The sequence below is a fragment of the Gavialis gangeticus genome, unplaced genomic scaffold (assembly GCF_001723915.1).
Source record: "Gavialis gangeticus isolate Ggan-Ray unplaced genomic scaffold, GavGan_comp1, whole genome shotgun sequence".
NCBI classification, from domain to species: Eukaryota; Metazoa; Chordata; order Crocodylia; family Gavialidae; genus Gavialis; species Gavialis gangeticus.
The window spans coordinates 132,127,024-132,132,220 of NW_017729025.1; the positions used below are offsets into that span (position 1 = coordinate 132,127,024).

At 43.8% G+C, this 5,197-nt stretch overlaps 1 protein-coding gene across 1 annotated transcript in view; it reads left to right on the top strand.

The window, feature by feature from the left end:
• GALNT18 (polypeptide N-acetylgalactosaminyltransferase 18) overlaps positions 1-5,197 on the top strand; it is a 645,416-nt gene that overhangs the window by 92,959 nt on the left and 547,260 nt on the right. The gene's annotated exons all lie outside the window — the stretch shown is intronic.

Consider the following 5,197-nt stretch of genomic DNA (forward strand, 5'->3'; position numbering starts at 1 on the left):
TGGGCGGAGGGGAGGGAAATGGAAGAAAGTCTGTTCAAACTTGATCATAATGAAAGCTGCATGTGTGTAAAATTGATAGGACTCCATCTAAGAACCTGAATGGAATATAATAGAAGTAACAATAAAACTGATTCTTTAAGTTTTACATTGATCGTATCCAAAACAAACCAAAACCATTTTTTTAGAGGTGGTGTTGGATAATGCATATGTCAGCATTGCTTGCTTGACAGTTTATGTAGCTACTAAAAGTGATCTATTATGTATCAAAGTGCACCATTTATAATAATAATAAAAATAAAAAGATTCTGTCCTTTTTCGCCTCCCCACTATCCCCAAGGCCAGGCTTGAATTGGTAGTAATGTATGTCAAATGTTAATGGAATTTCTTCAGGACATGAGAGAGAAGTGGTAGATATGTTTGCAAGGACATGAGATTATATTTAATCAGCAGTGGTTTGTCTCTTATTACATTAGCACCTAGAGGCCCCAATTAATATCAAGGCTTATTAAGGCAGGGAATCTTTCTTCCTGTGTGTTTGTACCATGACCTTATCATAAAAGAAAAGAGGCACAGAGAAGTGAAATGACTACTCAAGGTCACCTGGCAAATCAGTGTCAGTGCTGAAAATAGAACTTAACTCCAATCTACTGACCCATGCTATAGGTCATTCTACCTTTACCTTCAATTTAATCAAATGTATTCATTTTCAAAAGCATCTAAATGAAAATCAATGGATGTGTGCCCCTATATACTTTAGCTGTTTTTGAAAATTCCAACTTTAATCCTTTCACCTAATCTGTCTTTATTCTCTAGCTTTTAATATTGAAGATAAGATTGTTTTCTTTCTTCCATTGCTCCTGCCCTTTTCTGTTTTGCCTACTTAGATTGCAGTCTCTTTGGGGACAAGTATTTGCTATGTGTTTGCACATATCTCTTGCACTGGAGTCCTGAGCTTGGCTAGTGTCTCTGCGCTACAAATAAATATAAGTAACAAAAATAATCGCTATCGGTTTCCAACACTCTACCCAACAAAAATCTGCTAGGAAAAAAAAGAAAAAGGTTAATGGAGCAAAGGACTTTCTAAAAGAACACCACAACCTTGATCACCTAGATATAAAAGCCGGCATTTTCTGAATATCTGTATGCATTATAGCACATGTGGGATTTCCTTGACTGTAGTCTCTGGGAATTTTAACACTGGCTTCATAGGGAGCAGCAATGGATTTGAGGAAGAAAGCCAGGTGAGTAGGTCTGCATAGGTGGTCGTGTCTACATGAGGCGTTACTGCACAGTAGTGTTGCCGGGCAGTAACCGGGATGTAACGCTACTGCACAGTAGTGTTGGAAAAAACTATGTGGTGATGGTACTGCACCGTAACGCCAGTTACTGCGCCGTCATTTAGTATTGCTTATTCAAGTGCTAAAAAACTGTGCAGTAACTACCGCACAGTCTGCCACTCACGTAGATGCAGCTGGTGCAAAATGCAGTTTTGGCAGCAAAAGGGTCTGTAGTCACACATTATTAAATTCCATTTATAACTAGTTCATGAATAAAATTCTTGCACTTCCTAATGAAATTGGCCATGTTCTAGTCTCCAATGGGCATTTATTTACTTCACAGTACTACAGAAGAATTATAAATAATTTGCCCTGAACAGCAGCAAGTCTTTGCTACAGAAGTTTTGAGCAATCAGGGACAATGCAGGTTGCTGAGTACCTAATTGGAATATTATTTGGTAGCTCTTTTTTATGGATAGGGACAGAAATTACACATTAACCAGTATAAGGGATTGGAAACCAGTTCAAATCTATAACACAACAGAAGTTCAGAGCACATAAACCGCTTTCAAAATGGCCAAAACAAGTTTAAGATAAATCTGGTTGGATGAGTATCAGACTTCATTGATTTAGGCTAAATCGGTTTATTGAAATTCTGTCCCAGATCCCTTCCAGATTCAAGTTAACTCACAGTCTTCCAGCATCCCAGGATGCTTTGTACCTTCCCCACAAACTCCTCCCCTCCACAGGGTGGGCAGGCCAGCCTTGGCCCAAGCTTTCTGCTCCAGCAAAGTAGGGCGGCATGCTCTAGCACCTCCAAGCTTCTGGCCTGGGCCACTGCAGGTTGCATTCTCAGAATCAAAAGTGAATGTTTGTTCACTTATTGGTTCAATCTACATAGCTTAGACTGACCTGTGAAGATTGGACTGATTTAGCCTTGGGCTTTTTGGCTGGCTGTACTTAGCCTATAAGTATACTTAGCTGCCATTGGCTCTGAGGAGGGTTAGGTATGCATACTGATAGGAGAAAAGAAATCTCTCTTGGGCTGTAATCAAGGTTGCTCTCTCCCCCACACTTGGAACACCAAACCACATTGTAAATAGTTATGGCTAAAAAATGAAATCAAGACAAACATCTTTAATAGTGCTGGAAAACTAGAACAAGTACTAACCAGAGCAGGATAGTTCAGGGTTCAAAGCTTCTTTCTCTTGAGTCTTGGAACTGCGAATACTGTTACCTACTGTGCTTTCTGCAGTAGAAACAGGATAACCCTAATCTTAGATGTCTGGTGCATGAGTAATAAAGCACAACAGCTGATTTCTTTTCTATACACTGTTTGCTGCTCACCTGAGATTAAAACACGACCCAGAACATCTGTAATTTCATACTTTTGTTGGTTGACAATCTGAATTTTATTGGAATCTTAGCATGTTAACTAATACTTGGCTCTCTATCTGTAACCTGAGTCTTGCTAAGCTTTAATTTTGTACTTGTGTGTACCAAGAAAATGATTCAGCAAAAACTGGCTGCTTAAGTGTCCCTGTTTAACCCTAATGGGGCAAATTCATCCCTGATGAATCAATAAAAATACATGGAGGGGAATTTGGCCTCTTCCACTTTTTATATATTTTTATGAAATTCTTTTGGATGACAAAGGAATTTGGGGAAGGGCATAAATATATATATGGCAATGTTGCAATATATTTAGAAGTATGGAAGCCCCTAGAATATTGCATAAAACCATGCCCATGGATCTGACCGAAGCACCTCGCCATACTTATTCTTGAGGCAGTTTCCTCCTCTGAAACAGTTCTCAGCAGAGTTATCAAATCTCTCCTCACTCATTTCTGCCAAGCACAAAAGCAATCAAATGTATTTATCACTAAATAAAATGTAAGTATTTCATGGTGATAATGAGTAGAATAAATCGTACTCCCAGAATCAAAATGTATGCCCTGACACCAATGGCCGCACACGGTTAGCTTTTATTTGAGCACTGAGTTTACTGAAGTCAACGAACTAATTGTGTGAGGAAGAACTGTTCCAGTAAGGAGATGTCTTGCAGGATAAAGTCTCAGACTGTTTCCCCTTCTTGGAGGCTCTGAACTGAGGTAAGTACTCATTTCTACTGTAGCTGCTGGTCTGGGGCAGGTGCATGCTTTTGCCTTCATGCAGTCCTGTTGAAGTTGGCAAGTCTCCTTGCAGTTGCAAGGTTTGCCTGTGGGACTCCAGTTGCAGGCTACAGGCCCCAGTCAGAGGTTAATGGAAAGCACAGAAATACTCGGAGGAGAAAAGGGGGAAATATATTCTCAGGCTGGGAAATTATTGAATAACTGGAGCCAGGAAACCAACAGTTTAGATGAGCAGAGGGAATTTCTTTGGCTTCACCCCAGCAAACAAATCAATGCGTTTCTAGAGAAGTAGGTATGTTAAGAATACAGTAAAACCACTGGGTGGCTTGGATTGCTTTGGGCACATCTACATGATACGCTTAGTGTGCTGTAGCCTAATTACACTGTGGTACGTGCAGTAGTGTGCTGGTCAGAAACCATGCTAATACTCTACTGTGCAGTGTTATTAGGCTACTGCGCAGTAAGCATCACTAAAAAAAAAAACACATGCAGGGGCTACTGCGAAGTAACTGTAGTTACCGCACATTTAGTTAGTACTTCATTAAGCAAGCACTAAACTAAGGGCATTTATACACATACATTTGTCTGCTCCAGTGCTCTGGAAATCAAGTGCGTCAGAGCAGACTCAGCAGCTGAGTCCAAGGAGCATGTGAGCTGCTGTGCTCGGCGCTGCATGGCATACGTTTGTATAAATGGTGAGATGTGTGTCAGTGCTAAGAACATGGCGGTGGTGTGCCTTGAAACTAAAACCCCTTCACTGTGTTTTAGTTCAAAAGTGTGCCACTGCCATTGTCTCTGTGCATTGTATATACAAGGGGATGCAACACAGCGCCAACAAGTGCCTGGCAGCTTTGTGTGTGTGCACCTTTAATGCCCAGTAACTACTGCGCATTAAGGAATGTGTAGACATGCCTTTTGTCTCCAGAAAGTGTTTGAAGACCATCTTGCTGGGGTCATCAGATCCCAGCAGTCTTTCCTGCCCAGGTGCAGGGGGGCTAGACCCGAGGATCTGTGAGGTACCATCCAGCCCCTGACAACTATGAAACACCTTGCTGGCCCCATGGAGCAAGACCGTGACAAACTTTCTGAGGCGCCCAATGCTTTAAAAGTTGGGAGCTGGGAAGCAGCTTGGGTGGTTTTGTTTTTTTCCTCTATTTTTTCTTGTTGGAGGAAGGAAGAAACTCCAAAGCAACCTGGCAGTTCTCCACAGCACAGGGGGCAGAAGGAGGGAGGGGAGCAGAGCCCCGCGGCCCTGTGCGCGCGCCTGTCTCAGGCAGGGGGAGGCAGGGAGTGGAGCAGGTGGCTCCGCCCCTTGTAGGTCCCCGTTGGTCATATGGCGATATGAACAAACTCTCTGCCAGCGCCGGCTCTTTATTGGAGGGAGGCTTTGTCAATCTGAGGCCGGGCGAGCCCGACTCCCCGGCAAGCCGCTTCCAAGATCTGATTCCCGAGCCGTGGCTGATGGCAATGGGCAGCGGCGGCGGAGAGAAGAAAGTTTGCGCGACTTGGGCGCCGGGTCCTTCATGCCTGGGGCAGCGGGCGGCTGCGGGAGCCGGCGGCCGGGCGGGCAACTGACTGGGCATTTGCTGCTGCAAAGTTTCCTGCAGCTCTTTTGACCCGCCAGGATCTTAAATACCCCCCTCCCCTCCCTCCCCTTCCCTTCTAGGTAGGCGAGAGATCTCCTTTTTGAACTCTGTGGACGAGGGACCTGCCCGCATGGGAGCGGACTGACTGGAGCGCTCCGTTTTGGGGAAGGTGGAGGGGGGTGGGGGGCAGGGTTTCTTTCTT